We start from the raw sequence: 18,120 nt of genomic DNA on the forward strand, positions 1-18,120 counted from the left end.
CATCCAGGAGAGAATTATAGTGGAGGCCAGGCCAATTTGGTCACTGCATCGATTTATTCAAGAAGTTTATACCTTTCCCCCTTGGCATCGTATTCTGATATGTTTCTGTTGCACATTATCGCCTTTGAATGGCGGGGTGGTCACCCAGCATTCGTTGCAGGGCAGAATGTGCCCTATCCTCATTAAAGCAGCTCCCTGCACATGCGCATTACTCTGCGTGCCTGTGTGCGTGTGTGTGTGTGTGTTTATTGCATGCGCATTTCGTCTGTTTAATGAGCATGCGCAGTGCTGGTCTGTGACTGAAGCTGCTCAGAGCGCATGATGAATGTCGAGTGGAGTAAACTAACAGAGTTAGTGGGTGTCTGAGGAGGAATAGAGTCAGCTGAGTGGGCAGGGAGGCTTCATAAAGACACAGTGCAGGCCGCAGACCCCAAATAACAAGGTACCGGTCTTGTGTTTGCAGAGAACGGGCCGAAAAAGTCTGGATTTCTCCCTTCGCCCCGCCCGGGGTAACGGCCGCCATCTTTATAGGGGGCAATGTGCAGCAGAGCGCATGCGCGGTCATCCTGGTCCAGGTAGCAGGAGGAGAGAATGTTGTGCATTTCTATCCTGGCCACTCAGGGATGGATTTTGGAAACTCCTTTTACAGGGGGTTCGAAGGGTAGGATTTACACACAGTAAACTCAAACCAAGAGAAACGTTTGTTCCGTCTGATATAGATCTTGTAAATTTCTTTTGCAGAATATTTGAAGGGGAGGATTTACAGACAGGAAACTCAAATCAAGAATCAAAATAAAATCTGACAGGGTCACTCAACTCCTCGGAACCTGAATGCCATCGGCCTTTGAATGCGGAAGGAATAAGGTTTATCTGTTTTGCATATGGGATAAGATTTTAAACATCTGTGTGACTGGAAATAGAGAGGAAGAGAGCATGGAGGGATTTGTAACCAAGGATGTGAATTTAAAAATTGAGATTCTGCTTAACCGGGGGCCTGTGTAGTTCAATGAGCAGAGTGGCGATGGGGGGAAGGGACTTGATGTGATTAAAATTTATTTAGTTATGATTAGAGGTATTCAAAATCAACAGGGGTCTGGACAGAGTAGATCGGGAGAGCATCAGGGGTCTGGACAGAGTAGATCAGGGGAAACTGTTCCCATTGGTGGAAAGATTGAGAATGAAAGGGAAGAGATTTAAGGCAATTGAAAAAAGAATCAATGGAGACATGAGTAGAAGCTTTTTCACACAACGAATGTTTAAGATCTGGAATGTGCTGCCTGACAGTGTGGTGGAGGCAGGTTCAATTAAGGCATTCAAGTGGGAATTGGATTATTACTTGCAAAGGAAGAATGTGCAGGGTTATGGGAAGAAGGTGGGGGAATGGCACTAAGATTCGGGCTCATTTGGAGAGCCGGTACAGACAGGACGGGCTGAATGACCTCCTTCTTTGCTGTAACAATTCTGTGAGTCTGCGATACAGACAGTGAAGTTTTGGATGATCCCAGGTTTATCGAGCTTGAATGTGAGAGGCCGGATAGGTAAGTGTCAGCATATTCAAGTCTAGAGGAACAAAGAAATGGATGAGAGTTTCAGAAATGGTTGAGCTGAGGCAGAGGCAAAGTCGGGCGATATTACTGAGGTGAATCCACTCGAGCACAGACCTTCCCTTTTGTTCTCCCATCCCTCGCCTCCACCATCAAATCGCCCTTCCACTGACCCCAACCCATCATTTTTGTATCTTTCCAGAGTATTTCCAACATTTTCTGTTTTTATTACTGAGGTGGAAATAGGCGGTCTTGGTGATGATGTGGATATGTGGCTGGAAGGTCATCTTGGGATGAAATATTTCACCATGGTTGTTGACAGTCTGCTTCAGCCTCAGACAGTTGTCAGGGAGAGGGATGGAGTCGGTGTTTAGGGCATGGAGTTTGTAGCGGGGATTGAAGGCAATGGCTTCAGCCTTCCCAATATTTAACTAAAGGAAATTGCTGCTCATCCAGGACTGGATGTCAGACAAGTCAGGACGGTGTGTGACGTGGAGGGGAACTTGGAGATGATGGTGTGTCACAAACACCTGCTACCCTGGTCCTACTAGGTGGTGGAGGTTGAGGATTTGGGAGATTCTGTCAAAGTTCTGGTCAAGTTGTAGATGTATAACATACCTCTCCTTCAACCTTTCCTCTCCCATCTCCCTCTCTCTCTCGGTCTCTCATTCCCTCATCTCATAAAGGCCAGAGTCTTGCTTAGGCCCAGACCAGATGGCAGGTTCCCTTCCCTGAAGGACATTAGTGAACCAGTTTGGTTTTTATGACAATCCAGCAGTTTTCATGGTCACTTTTTCCTCGTGCCGGCCCCACAAGTTCTCAGATTCATTCAGCTCAATTTCACAACCTGCCTTTGTGTTTTTGTGGGTTCTCTCTCACTCCATTTTTTCTGTTTTAAATCAATTTCACAGGGTAATAGAAGGGGAGGATTTGCAGTCGGGAAACTGAAGCCAAACATCACATCAGGATCTGACAGAGTCGCCCAATTTATCGTTGGATTTTGAACATGGAAGGAAAAAGCACCGTTCACAGTGGGGAGAAACCGTACACGTGTTTTGTGTGTGGACAAGGCTTCAGCCGATCATCTGGCCTGTCAAAACACAGGTGCAGTCACACTGGAGAAAAACCATGGAAATGTGGGGACTGTGGGAAGGGGTTCAGTTACCCATCCCAGCTGGAAATTCATCGGCACATTCATACTGGAGAGAGGCCATTCACATGTTCTGTGTGTAAAAAGGGATTTTCTGATTCTTCCACTCCACTGAAACACAAGCGAATTTACACTGGGGAGAGGCCATTCACCTGCTCTGAGTGTGGGAAGGGATTCACTCACTTATTCAGCCTGTTGACACACCAGCAGGTTCACACTGGGGAGAGCCTGTTTACCTGCACTGTGTGTGAAAAGGGATTTGCTGATGCATCCACTCTACTGAAGCCCAAGCGAGTTCACACTGGGGAGAAACTGTGGAAATGTGGGAACTGTGGGCAAGGATTCAATAGACCATCCCAGCTGGAAATTCATCGATGCACTCACACTGGAGAGAGGCCAGTCACCTGCTCCGAGTGTGGGAAGGGATTCACTCAGTTATCCACCCTGCAGACACACCAGCGAGCTCACACTGGGGAGCAGCCGTTCACCTGCTCCGTATGTAAAAAGGGATTTGCTGATTCATCCACCCTATTGAAACACAAGCGCATTCACACTGGGGAGAGGCCGTTTACCTGCACTGTGTGTGGGGAGGGATTCATTCAGTCATCCACACTGCTTATGCACCAGCATGTTCACACTGGGGAGAGGCCATTCACCTGCCCTGAGTGTGGGAAGAGATTCACTCGGTCATCCCACCTGCTGACACACCAGCGTGTTCACAAGTAACTGCAGGGATTGGATTTCCTTCCTAATGACATTCATGCCTGAACAATGTTCATTGGGGTCTCTTTCTGCTGATGTCAATAAACTCCAGTCCAGTTATATATTTTGGATAAAATTCAAATAAATCAGCTTTGTGTTAGGTAAACAGAGTGTCGAGCCTTTTTAATATCTCGAACATAATTTGGTTCCTTTTGAAGGTCTCTCCCTCTCCCCCGTCTCCTTCATCCTCACCTCCAAAAACAAGTGTGAGGAGCTCATGGAGCTTCTTTGTCACTAAGATTGAGACAATCCAATCAGCTGCCTCTGCTGCTTCCCTCCCTTCCACTAGCCCACCGGGACAAACTGTCTCTAAAGATCCCCCTTGTCCGAGCCCTGAACCCACATCTTTCTTTTGTTTCCCCCCATCTCCCCTCATGCCCTCTCAGTGCCCTCTGTGTGCATCACCTGCTCCATTGACCCTATTCCCACTAAACTACTGACCACCCAACTTCCCCATGTTTGCCGTCATTGTCAACGATTCTCTCTTTTCAGGTACTGGGGAGAGGGGGATCCTCTCCTTTAAATCTTCCATCATTACTGCTGACCTTAAATAAAAACAAACCCTTCACTCCTCCATCTTTGCATGCTGCCGCCCCATCTCCAGCCTCACTTTCCTCTCAAAAATCCTTAAATGTTTTGTAATCCCCCAAATCCATGTCCATCTTTCCCAGAACTCCAGGTTTCAATCCCTCCAATCAGGTTTCTGCCCTTTCCTGATCATAGTTTTTTTAATTTGCTAATCCAGTGCCAATGCCAATCAAGACAATGGCTGTGTCTAATGTGAATATGGTAGTGAGACCAAGTGAGCTCATTTGTTGGTTCCAGTCTCAGCCTCTATGGTGATGAGGGCTCAGCTCCCACCGCTGCCAAACTTTCGAGTGATTTGTTGTTTAAGGCGCTTCCAAAAAATTCTCCGTGCGGCGAAGGGGCAGCTGAGCTGTGCAGTGTTGTATTCCGGACGGAAGATTGAGGAGAGGCCGTGTAAATCCCAGGGTGACTGGGAAAAGGTGGGGCAATGGCATGGACTGGAAGGCCTTTTTCCTCTGAAACTCCCTGTATCTATTCTATTATTTATACAATATGAGTTTATTAGTGGGCAGTCCTGGCTGAATGGTTAAGGTGATGTGTCCATTGGGGACTTTGGTTTGAGTTCTACCAATTCCCCTTCTCATCATTCCCAATTGCAGCAAGCTATCTGCAGAATTAATTATCGGTTAAATAAAATCAAGAACACCCCAGCAGCCCTGTGTTTCTAATTCCTGTTCATCTGCAAACATTCACTAAATTTGCAGTCTGAAATGGAACAATAATTGGCCAAGTTGGTGCCATCCTTGTTTTCTGGGTGTTTGTCTCTCCTGAGGCCTCTGTCACTCTCGGTGAATGTGCCTGTGTGTGTTCCTCTGTGCGTGTCAGTGTGGTTCAGTACCCAAGGGGGTGAACACATTTTTACAATCACAAGCTTTATTCACATTAATTCTGCACCTTCATGTTAAAATGTTACAGAGAAAAATATCGGGTTGAAAAATGCAAGAGGAATTTGCAATGTTTGGAAGGAGGTGCAGCTAAGAAGTGGAAGATGTGAATGATGTTATTGATGATTGAGCGGAATGTATTGCAACCTTGGGACTTTTGTAGGTCGATTACCTTCTACACTTTGAAATTCAGAACAAGCTGAGGCTCCAGGTGAAAAAACACTTTTTTTTCACTTTATGCATTGTTAGCTCAGTCTGTAGAGCCTGAGACTTTTAACCCGAGGGATGTGGGTTCCAGCCCTATGCTGGATGTTACTGTTTTTTTTCTAAACTTTGCTGCATTTATGGTTGATCCCCAGCTCTCCATTCCTCCAGCAGTATCACTGCTCAAACTGAGTCTTTCTCCATCCCGCTTTGTTAATATCACAGTTGCTGGTTTCTGAGTGAAAACTGTCCTCGGCTTCACTGGAAGTCGGAGAGTTTTGTGCTTAAGATTTGGTGCTTTCACCGCTGCAACCTAGGTTCAATTCCCAGTCAGGGAAACCTTTTCTTTCCCGCTGTGTGAACTGTCACAGTGAATAAGAATTCCTTCTTAAAAGAAACCAGGTCTGGCAGCGTCTGTGGAGTGAGAAAGAGAGTTAATCTTCCAGCTGGATGAACTTTCACAAGAGCTGGAAATTCAGAGATGGAACAGGTGGAAAACAAGTCCAGAGGCGGAGAGAGGGGAGTGAAAGGCCAAAAGGGAAGGACTGTGATAGGTTACAAGGCATGAGAGAGAAACTGACTAAAGGGATGATGGTGCAAAATGTGGATGGGAATGGGACAGATTTTTCTTCCAACTTTTCAAACTGGGACAAATATCAGTCCTGATCAACCAGTCACAACTGCTCTTTTAAAGCAGCACGCTGGGCCGAATGGCCTCTTTCTGTGCTGTCTCTTTCTATAATTGTTTCATTTCCATCTGCACTGCTGCTGCCTTCACAGTCATTCGATAATCTTACAACCCATTCCAGCAAAATTTACCTTCTTCCCTTTGATGTCATGGGACTGAGTAAGATCAGTGCAAAGTGTTCTTGTCATTTTGCACATGATTTCGATCCAGTGGTGGAAGGTTTTTAATACACTTAACCCTGAATGAATTCAGCAGGCACATGGAGAAAGTCATGAAAGGTGAGAAGCATATCAGCGTGAGTTGAACCTGAGCGGTGAGACGCTAATGGATTTTAAAGCCACTGCCTGAAGCACAGTTCCAAACCTGAAACAGGTTGTCTGCTCATTATGACGTTGCTGTTTGTTGTGGGGGGTGGGGTGGGGTGTGAGTTTGCTGAGCGGTGATTGGCTGCCGTGTTTCCTGCATCACAACAATGACGACACTTCAAAAAGTCCTTAATTGGCTGGAAAGCGCTTTGAGACGTCCCCTGGTCCGGAAAACCCTATATAAATGCAAATCTGTCTTCTTTAATTATCATAAATCCCAGCCCTCTGGTTACTGACCCTTGTCAGTGGAAACAGTTTCTCCCTCTCTGCTCTATCAAGCCGCCCGTCCCCACCACCACCACCCCCATTATTTCGAACAGCTCCGTGAACTCTCTGTTCAATCTTCTTTGCTCTAAAGAGAACAATCCTGGTCTCTATAATCTCTCCACAAAACTGAATTTCCTCATCACTGGACATGATGCAAGGTGGAGGATTGAGGCTAAATTTTGTAAAATATTGTCAGTTGGCAGGTGGGAAAATGGAGAAGGAACCAAACCAGAAAACCCAGTCTCCAGCTTTGTGAATCTTTAGAAACTCTTTGGGAACCGGAATCAGGGAAGAATGAAGGGGGAACTGTTCGACTGACCAGAGACAGTCAAGGCACCTTTCCCTTCTTTAAGACGCTAGAACATTGACATTATTGATGTTCTCAGTGAAATTAACTGATCTGAGTTATTGAAAGGATTCTCGTTTCTGCACATCAGGAATTCCAAACCTAATATCGGCTTCGGGACAATCAGAATACTTGGTAACAGTCAAGACACGCAAAGACTCGAAGGGAGACGGCACCGGTTGTAGGAGAGCTGGTTCCCGGTGACATGGATGTGCCTGCAGTGGGTGGGATCAGGCTGTTTCCATGTATCCACAATGAATGCCCCACTCTTTATTTTGGAAGAGTAAAATTGATCGAGAGAATTGTCATTCCAGTAGCAGCAATCTGAAGCTTTAACTCACTGATACTCTGGTTAGAGGCTGCATCAGTCTCTGGCGCAATTGGTCAGCGCGTTTGGCTGTTAACTGAAAGGTTGGTGGTTCGAGACCACCTAGGGGCCAAGCTTTCACTGTTTTCTCCCCATCAGCATTGATTATCACACAGTTCCAGACTGTCATTGGGTACTTGTGCTGAAACGAATGACCCCCAAAATGTTGCCAGTTCCAGTGTTAACCAGTGAGCTCCCAGGTAAGTGGCTTTTGTCGAATATTAATTTCAAATATAATGAGAAAACAATTAGTCTGACCATGTACCGATATCTAACCCATTGGAAATTTATGAAGTTATTGGATTGAAACAAATACATCAATAATTCTCTTCCTCAGCTCCACAGTGAGTGAGACAGGGAAAAACAGAAAAGCAGCAATATTCCGGCCCCGCACTCTCCAATCACCCGCTGCCAGCAGAAAGCGGCGACTGCAGCTTCAATCAGCGGGTTACTGCCCATCCGTGGGACGCAAGGTACTCCAACCAGGGCCAAACCTCCCAATACACCGAGCACAGGCTCAGGAAAACACAGGTAGATTATATCCCGTTCACTAAACCTCCGAGCAGCATTTACAGAATACCCGAGTGAGTGAGTCACAAATAAAAGTCACACCAACTTTCTAAATCTTTTCATTGTAAAATTCCTTCATTTCATTGAAAAGTTAACAGTTGTGAATCTGAAAATGAGCACCATGGGATTTGTGTTACCGAGTGACATTTTTCCATTGTTTATCCGTCAGGTTTGCAATTCAAACTGTGTTGGATATTGAAGCGATTCTGATTTCAAAATGAGTTCACAAAGCAGCTAAACATTAAATCCAGAAACAAATCCTGAGGAAAATGGATCCCAATGTTTGGAAGGAGGTGCAGCTGAGAAGCGGAAGCTGTGAATGTTGTTATTGATGAATGAGTGAAAAGCATTGGATCCTTGGTCAATCACTGTAGCCGAGTGGTTAAATGGGTGGTTCTAAAACCCATTGGAGTCTCCGCAGGTAAATTCAAACCTTACCAAATGTTCTTCTTATTATTGCTGATTTCGACCAGGTGTCCACAGAACTCCCGGATCAATGGAAGAAAACGCATCCAAAAATTCTCCTGATTTTTGGACTCTAAGGGAATGAATGGCTATCGGGATCGGGAGGGAAATTGGTTTTGAGGCTGGAGATTCGCCATGATCTTATTAAGTGACGGAGGAGGCTTGTGGGGCCCTATGAAGTATTTCTGCTACTTTGCTCCTTTTCTATTTGAGTAGCAATACCAGCCAAGGTGATGGGCACTAATATCCTGAGTTCGGTAGATTGGCTCTAGGTGGTTGAAGGTGTCACTTTTCATTGAGTGGTGAAAAATATGCTTTTAAAATCCACTGGGGTTTCCCCAGGAAAGTTCCAATCTTACCGACTGTGCTTCTTATTATTGTTGATTTCAACCAGGTGTCCACAGAACTCTCGGATCAATGGAAGAAAAACATCCAAAAATTCTCCTGATTTTTGGACTCTAAGGGAATGAAGGACGATCGGGATCGGGTGGGAAATTGGTGTTGAGGTTGGGGATCCGCCATGATCTTATTAAGTGACGGAGGAGGCTTGTGGGGCCTTATGACGTATTGATGCTGCTTTGATTCTGTTCTGTTTCAGTAGTAATGGGCAGTAGCATCCTGAGCTCGATGAGTCAGCTGAGTTATTGTAGGTGCTGATTTCAGGTTTCACTCTTTATTGAGGCGTGGTTTCTAATCCCACTGCTGCTAAATTGTCCTATTGGTCGAAAAGATGCCAGCTCACAGTTAAAACAGGTGTGTGCGGTGTTTCACTTTAATGGGAAGAACGAGGAGACACAATAAAAATATAAATGGCTGTGGAGAAAATGTGGGGTTGTCGAATTAGCTGAATTCCTCTTCCATAAGCTGGTATGGACAGACTGGGCCGAATTTCCTCCTCCTCTGCTGTAGACATCTATAATTTTATACCAACAACACTAACCGCTCCATAGGACCAATCATCGTGGCCGAGTGGTTCAGGCGATGGAGTCCAGATCCGGTCAAGGCGATGTGGAGTAGATCGTGAGCTTGGTAGCGCAGCTGTAGTGGTTGATAATGGTTTAAGGTCTCATTCTTTATTGAGGCATGATTTCAAATCCCACTGCTGCTAAAATTGCACTATTGGTCGAAGAAGTGCCAGCTCACGGTTAAAGCAGTGTTAATGCGGTGTTCACATTAACAGTAACACTGAGGAGAGACAATAAAAATATAAATGGCGACGGAGAAAAGGCGAGATTGTTGAATTAGCTGAATTCCTCTTCCATGAGCTGGCACGGACACGGTGGGCCGAATTTCCTCCTTCCCTTCTCTGCTGTGGCCGCCTATAATCTTATACCAACAAAATTACCCTGTGCATAGGGGCAGTCATTTAGGCGATGGAGTCCAAATCCATTGGGGTTTCCTGCTTCTCATTATTCCTGGTTTTAACTCTGTATCCACAGAGTTAATTGTCGGTTACATTGAATAAAATCCGTCAAAACAAGCGGGCGTTTTCCTTCTTCTGTTCATTCACGAAACCTGCAGTGCAAATGGAGCAAAACTTGGTGTCATGCTTGCTTTCTGGGCGTTTGTCTCTCCTTAGAGACAAACCCTTGCCCTCTGTCACTCTCGGTGTCTATCCCTGTGTGTGTTCCTCTGTGTGTGTCAATGTGATTCAGTTTCCCGAGGAGCTGAACACATTTTTACCATCACAAACTTATTCACATTAGTTGTGCAGCTTCAGATGAAAATGTTACAGAGAAAATTATCAAGATGAAAGATACAAGAGGAGTTTGCGATGTTTGGAAGGAGGTTCAGCTAAGAAGTGGAAGGTGTGAATGATGGTATTGACGATTGACAGGAATGTATTGCAACCTTGGGGCTTGTGTATAAGACATAGGAGCTGAAATTAGGCCATTCGGCCCATCGTGTCTGCTCCGCCATTCAATCATGGCTGATAAGTTTCTCAACCCCATTCTCCCGCCTTCTCCCCGTAACCTTTGATCCCCTTACCAATCAAGAACCTTCGATTACCTTCTACACTTTGAAGTTCAGAACCAGCTGAGGCTGCAGGTGGAAAGCAACAGTTATCTCCATGTATGTTGGAATATGGGATACTTATGTCATGTGTGCCCGGCTAGTTCAACTGGTAGATCAAAGGCTCTTAATCTCAGTGTCGTGGGCTCGGCGCACGTTGAGTGCAGCTTCTTTCAAACAAATAACCACCAACCTCTGTTCCTTTGAAACTGGCACACGACGGACATTCACCACTGATTCAAAGCACTTCCATGTCACATCTCTTTCTGTCTCACCTCCAGCTCTCTCCGCCCTTCCAGGAGCTGTTTGACCACACACAGTCAGTTAGTGCGAGCATAATACACAACGTGATCGGTTTACAGATAACAGGCTAAAGAGACACCAGGATCTTCCTGATTCTCCAGGTACTGATTACAGGAATGTGCACAGTGCCGATTATCCACAGTCACACACTCCTTCCAGTCTTGTCTACGTTGTTCAGCTTTGAAATTTCTCGCATTTTCGCACTGGATTTCAATGTAAAGAAAACAGAGCTGTGATAAGCTTATATTGTTCAGCAGATATACTGCACGAAGTTACATAACAGGCTGATGATAACAGTGCTCTTTGGTCGCGGTGAGCTCCAGTGAAGGATTGGCACCATTAATGTGTCGTTCAATTAGTCTTGTGATTGGTTGATCCATCAGGAGTGATATTTTTGTCAATGCAAACAGTAGGCACCAGAATTTGCCCTTCTCCCACCCATATTTTGCCTGGCACCACCATCCCTATGGCCAGTGCTTTGCAAACAGCCCTTCTCTTGTCCTTCTTTCACTCCGCTTCTGTCTTTGTTCCCGGCCTGTTCTAAGTGTGATATTTCCAGCTCTGAGGCTAAACTTAAACTGATTCTGGTGGAGCTGCTAAATGTTTTCAATCAATAAGTAATTAATACTCATTTTGACAATTCCACAAGATCAATAAAACTGCATTTCCTGACCGGGAATCGAACCCGGCCGCAGCGGTGAAAACGCCGAATCCTGACAACTAGACCACCAGGGAAACTGGCAAATTTTCGTTTCCGTTTCATTTATTGACGCTGCTTTTATCCATGTTTCCATTTTAAATGCAATGAATTCTTCAGTCAATTACAACAACGGTTTCTGTGAGCTGGGACATGAAATTGACAGTGAGGTGAAATATCCCCACAAGCTGCTCATGTGTAACTGTCAATTTCCTAAACCCACCAACCTGATCACTGCGGCTGTTGTGAAACTGACAAGGGAACATATGGCAGACATTCATCACTGAAAGTAACTGACACACTTCTAAACACTTTCATGTCGCATCTGTTTCTGCTTCTGTCCCTGCCTCGCCTCCAGCTCCCTCTGCCCGTCCAGCTCCCGGGTCAATTAGCTGCTTGATGCAGACACAGTCAGTTCATGAACCCAAGCTTTCCCTGGAAAGCAGGGACAGAGAATGTGGGACCCAATGATTTTAGAAAGAATGAGTTTGCTGATGACATGGTAAAGATAATCTGGGATCTCATCTTCCTGATTCTCCCAGACACTGAAGACAGGAATGTGCAGAGTGCCGATTATCCACAGTCGCAGGCTCCTTCCAGTCTTGTGCACGTAGTTGAGCTTTGAACCCACTCGCAAAAGTGGATTATAAAATGGCAGAATAAGTGTGAAAGAAGTGGTGTTTGGGAAATATCAAATTATAGAAAGTTACAGCAAAGAAAGAGGCCATTCGGCCCTGTGTGCTGCTTTCAAAGAACACCAAAGAAGAGTCACACGGAATTGAAACATTAACTTTATTTCTCTCTCCAGAAATATTGCCAGACATGCTGAATTTCCAACATTTTCTGTTTTCACTCAGATTTCCCGCATCCACAGTATTTTGCTTTTATCTCTGGGTTTCTAGCCCAGTGACAATGCCAATACGCCATCTCCTGAATGCTCTGATTTGATATGAACATGTTCTCCCTCAGGAAGTGCTGTTAGTAGCGGACGAGTGTTGAGGGCGATGGTTCTGACATCTATCGGGGTTTCCCCAATGTTGTTTTGCTGACTGCGGTTATCATTATTCCCGATGTTGACCAACAGAATTAGTTATCGGATAAATAGAATCAAACAAAAACTTCTGCGCTTTCTTATTTCCATTCATCTGCAAGGATTTGCGAAATCTGCAGACGGAAATGGAGTAAAACTGAGCGAGTTTGGAGACATCCTATCTTTCTGGGTGTTTGTCTCTCCTTAGACCTCTGTCACTGTCGATGTGTATGTCTGTGAGTGTCCCGCTGTGTGTGTCAATGTGGTTCAGTTCCTCATTTTTAGCAATCCCCACTTTATTCACCTTACTTGTGTGGCTTCATATTAAAATCGTACAGAGAAAATAAAAACCGGTTTAAAAGGTTCAAGAGGAATTTTCTTTCTGTATTTCTGAGTGGAGACTGTTCAGTTATTAAGTGTCCGTATGTTACAAAGCGGAGGGAGATTGAAATTTTCACTGAGCAACATTTAAACAGACACCGAGTCCTTGTGGCCGAGTGGTTAAGGCAATGGACACATCGAGAGAATGAATTTGTAAATACAAACAGTCCAAACTGATACCCCTCGGACATGAGGAACTGTATTTCTTCTCGAAGCTGTTCCACGTGTGACATTTGCAGCTCTGATGTGAAACTCCAACTCTCTCTCCACTGATTCGGGCGGAGCTGTTGTGCGTTTTCCGTTTTTAATCAATAATTAAATCACGCCTGTTTTAACAGTTTGTACCAGATCAATAAACCTTCATTGCCTGGCCGGGAATTGAGTCCGGACTACGGCGGTGAAAGGGCCGAATCCTCACCTCTAAATCACGAGGAAAGTTGTCTATAACTCTTGCAACGTGCTTTATCTGGGCCACAATTGCCATTTTTCAGACACTTTCACCAGAGGTGTTTTTAAGGGGTAGCTGCAGTGAAGGATTGGCACCAATAAAATGTCGTTCAACTGGTCTGGTTCCAAATCCTGCTCAGGAATTTAAGAAAAACTTTGAGTTTGCTCAGTGTCCTGACTTCAAAAGCGAGAATGTAAAAAAGTACATTCCCCCAAGCGTGTAATAAAATGTCGGAATGACTGGGAAATTATGCTGGGAAACATAAAATTGTAGACAGTTACAGCAAAGAAAGAGGCCATTCGGCCTGGCGCGCTGCCTTCAAAGAGCAGTTGTGATTGATTGGTCAGGAGTGATATTTGTGTCAGTGTAAACAGTCGGCAGTAAAATCTCTCACATTACCGCGGCAGACATTCATCACTGAAAACAACTGACACACGTCAACTTCTGCCGCTTTCATGTCGCATCGTTAACTTTCTGTTCTCCCTTTCAGGCATTTCCAGGTCTATCAAATATTATCCATGCAGAACGTTGTCCTGTTCCTAGTTCCACTAGGAGACTTACTGTGAGCTGGATAGCTAAAGTGGCTCCACAGCTCAGTGGTCTAGAGCACTGGTCTTGTAAACCAGGGGTCGTGAGTTCAATTCTCACTGGGGCCTGCTATTAATTTTTATGAAATTTGGTAACAAGGTAAACTTTGAGCACAGCACTGTAAAGAGATTAAAGCTGGAAATACAAAACAAAAAAAAAAATACCTGGAAAAACTCAGCAGGTCCGACAGCATCTGCGGAGAGGAATAAAGTAAACGTTTCGGGTCCGTATGGCTCTTCAACAAAACCTGTATCGTAAGGTCATGTCAGTGGGCAACAAGATGGCAGATGGATTATAATGTAGGCAGGTGCGATTATGTTCACTTGGTTATAAAAATGAGAATAACAGAATGCTTTTAAAATGTGAGAAATTTGTAAGTGCTGATGTTCAAAGAAACTTGGCTGTGCTTGTACAAGCAATGTGGAAAGCTAGCATGCAGGATCAGCATGTTGGCCTTTATTGCAAGGGGATTGGAGAGCAAGAATAAAGAGGTATTGCTACAGGGTTTTGGTGAGACGGTATTTGGAATCTCGTGTGCTGTTTTCATCTCCATATTTATAAAAGAATAGACTTGCATTGGCGACGGTGCAGGGAAGGTTCACTAAATTGGTCTCTGGAATCTATTCTCTGGAGTTTAGAAGAATTAAAGCCAATCTGATTGAAACCTGTAAAATTCTGAGAGGGCTTGATAGGGTAGACACAGGGATTGTTTCTGCTGGTCAGGGAGTCTAAAACACTGGGGCACAGTCTCAGGGTAAAGGGTCGATAATTTCAGGCTGAGATGAGGAGAAATTACTTCATCCAAAGGGTTGTGAACCTTTGAATTCTCTACCCAGAGGGTTGTGGATGTTCCATCATTGAATACATTTAAGGCTGGGATGGACAGATGTTTGGTCTCTCGGGGGACTAAGGGATATGGGGAACGGTCAGGATAATGGAGTTGAAGCCAAGATCAGTCATGATCGAATTGAATGATGGGACAAGCTCGATGAGCCGTGTGATCTACTCCTGCTTCTATTTCTTGTGATCATAAGTATAATAAAAACAGAAAGTATTGGAAGTTCTCAGAAGGTTTGACAGCAAATGTGAGGGGAGAAACAGAGTGAAGGTTTTGAGTCTAATTTGACACTTTTTCAAACCATAAATTGGCTGCTAGTTATGACATTTTGCACAACATCAAGACAGAATTGAACCCAGGCGGTGAAAGCACCGAGGCTGAACCACTAGAGTGTTACCTTCCAACTGAAGGTTTAATGGTTTAAGAAAACCTAGGGTCAAGTAGACTCCCTCTCTTCCTGCTTCTACTCATATTACCGACATAATTCTGCTTTGTGTCCTTTGGCTGCAAGGAAATGTTGTCCAATCTTTGCCAGCCCTGCTGTTATTCGGTAAGTTCTCACACAAGGATTGCGTGTCTCCAAATATTGCGTGCAGTTCTGGAATCCGCGTCATAGGAAGGGTGTGATTGCACTGGAGAGAGTGCAGAGGAGATTTACCAAGATGTTGCCTGGGCTGGAGAGTTTTAGTTATGAGGAGAGATTAGATAGGCTGGGGTTATTTTTCTTGGAGCAGAGGAGATTGAGCGGGGACATGATTGAGGTGTATAAAATTATGAGGGGCATAGATAGAGTAGACAGGAAGGAACATTCCCCCTTGGTGGAGGGATCAATAACCAGGGAGGATATATTTAAGATAAAGTGAAGGAGGTTTAGAGGGGATGTGAGGAAGAATTATTTCACCCAGAGGTTAGTGGAAATCTGGAACTCACTGCCTGAAAGAGTGGTAGAGGCAGAAGCTCTCATAACATTCAAAAAGTATTTGAATGTGCACTTGCAATGCAATGGCATAGAAGGCTATGGGCCTAGTGCTGGAAAATGGGATTAGGACAGTTAGGTACTTGTTTGACGGCGCAGATTCGATGGGCTGAAGGGCCTCTTTCTGTGCTGTAGACCTCTATGACCCTATGACTAAATAGATTTATGAATATTCATTTCAAATATAGCAAGAAACTGAAACAAATATGTGCATAACATCCAACCTATTAGAAAGATTGGGTTCAAAGCAACGGATAGAAATTGACTGTCAAATTGCATATATAGAACTGGAACACACCATCACAACGAAGGAATCCATTGTCTGTTAAAATGTTGCTCAGTGAAAATTTCAATCATCCTCCGCTGTGTAACATACAGGCACTGAGTCAATAAGCAGTCTCCACTCAAATAAACACAAAGGGTCAATCTCCTCTTGCAACTTTTCAACCTGTTGTTATTCTCTGTACCATTTACCATGAAGATATATAAAGAAAGTGAATAAGGTTTGCGATTGTAAAAAATGTGTTCACCCCTCGGGGAACTGAACCACATTGACACACACAGAAATATACAACGTGAGTGGTAGCGAGCAAGGGTTTATCTCTAAGGACAGAAAAAACTCTCAGAACGCAAGAATGGCACAAATTAGCTCAGTTTTGTATCATTTCTGACTGCAAATTCCGTGAATTCTTATGGATCAACAGAAATGAAGCAACACGGAAGTGAAGCAGGAAAAACACACGGGAGTGTTTGGAAGGTGCTGATTCCATTTAACCAATAGTTCATTCTGGAGGCAGCAAAACAAAGGAACAGCGAGAACCACAGTCAGCAGGACTCTAACCCACGTGGAGAGGCCCCAATGGATTTAAAACCCATCCCTTTAACCACGGCTGCAGGCCTTATACTAGCGTCATTGTTGTTCATGTAAAATCATGGAATGTTTACAGCAGAGAATGAGGGCATTCAGCCCCACCTATTCCTAGTCACCCTGCAATTACGACAGCCTCCCTTGTTCTACCTACCAAGACGAACTACATCATATGCCAAATACCCCAAGCCTATTCTAAGGGATTTGATGAAACGTCTGAAAGACAAACCAACTGAAACTTTGGCAATAGTGGGATTAAAATCCATGACTTAATAGGAACTGGTGCTTAAATCCAGAGCCTGAGACCACTTGCATACGCTACTGCTGGCAATATGATAGCAACCATTGCCTTGATTGGTAACGTAACAAATATCAACAGGAATAGACCATTTTGTCTTTCGAGCCCCTCACTGTACCATAAAATCAGACCCCAAAACCACATAGAGACCATTCAGCCGGGTCAGAGGAACATAGGCCATTCAGCCCTTTGACCCTGCTCAACCATTCGTTAAGATCAAGGCTGATATGTTTGTGGTCTCAACTCCACTTTCATTTCTGTCTGTCCGTCCCCACCCCCACCCTCACCGCCCCCCATAACCATTGACTCCCTTCTCTCCCAAAAATCTGTCCAAACCAGCCTTGAATAAATTCAATGACCCAGCCCCCACTGCTTTCTGGAGAAAATTCCTCAGACTAAGGACCCTCTGAAAAAACAAAAAAAAAATTTTCATCTGCGTCAGAAAAGGGAGGCCTCTTCCTCTTCTGGAATTAACTCACCTGACCCCACTCCCCTACCTTTTCCCTAAACATGTTGCAGTATTTGATCCAATTCCCTTTTGAATTCCGCTGCTGAATCTGCCATCCCCACACTCTCTATCTAACCCAGCCTCCGGATCCATCCCTACCAGGTCGCCATGTGGAAATGCATGGTGACCCTGCACTGAAGAACAGGACCCAGGCATACTCAGCTACTTGACAACAGAACAACATGAAGTGACTATTGTGGAAAATTGAATGAGACAACATTTTAAATCATCAAGATATTGACACACACTCCATAGAGAAACTGGCTTTCAAACAATCAGGATAGAATTAAACACACCAGTACATATCAGAGGGAGTAAAATTAAAGTGAAGAGGGAAACAAACTCTAGATTTAGAAAATATCCACAAGGTGGATGAAGGTGAATAGTGAGCTAGAGAATCTTTAAAGTCCGTGCATGAACTTCTGTTTGAACCAGATGTATTTACCAATGTCAATAATTTAAAATTGTGTGAGATGATCTGCAGGTGGGGAGGATGAATCTCAGTCGATAGTTAACACATTTAGTGGATAAAGTTTTCAAATTTGCTCTTGGTGGCAGCTCAAGGGTTAGTGTTGCTGATTCTGATCGTTCCAGTAGCTTTAGTATGTTATCCACGGTTTGTCATAAAGAAATTAGGAAAACAAGCTCGTAGCTTAGAAATAGTGAGGTTAGTCAGAAATCAGTTGTGAGAAATCAATAAGGATATTCTCTTCTCAAGGTGGTTAGATCTGTAAGAAATCACTGCCTAATAACCTTATAAAATCTTCAGAAGTGTATTGAATATTGTACGAATGGCTCCTCCTCTCCCTCTCTCTCTCGCTTAGGAAGAAAGACTCCTGGCTTGACAAACATAGGACAACATATCCCAATGTTACCTCATAGGGATGGACTCAGGAGTTAGGGAATGGAATTTGTACTGGTGACTGAAGACAATGGCTTTGATCTTCCCAATTATTAAAAGGTGCAAATTTC

At 44.3% G+C, this 18,120-nt stretch overlaps 1 long non-coding RNA gene and 1 other non-coding gene across 2 annotated transcripts in view; one reads left to right on the forward strand and one right to left on the reverse strand.

Annotated features, from left to right (window-relative positions):
- Window positions 1-18,120, reverse strand: part of LOC144698295 (uncharacterized) — a 666,343-nt gene that overhangs the window by 347,176 nt on the left and 301,047 nt on the right. The window lies entirely within an intron of this gene.
- trnat-ugu (transfer RNA threonine (anticodon UGU)) lies at window positions 13,655-13,728 on the forward strand. Its single transcript has one exon. It is a non-coding gene; the product is annotated as a tRNA-Thr (tRNA).

The sequence above is a fragment of the Cetorhinus maximus genome, chromosome 23 (genome assembly GCF_964194155.1).
Source record: "Cetorhinus maximus chromosome 23, sCetMax3.hap1.1, whole genome shotgun sequence".
Lineage (NCBI taxonomy): Eukaryota > Metazoa > Chordata > Chondrichthyes > Lamniformes > Cetorhinidae > Cetorhinus > Cetorhinus maximus.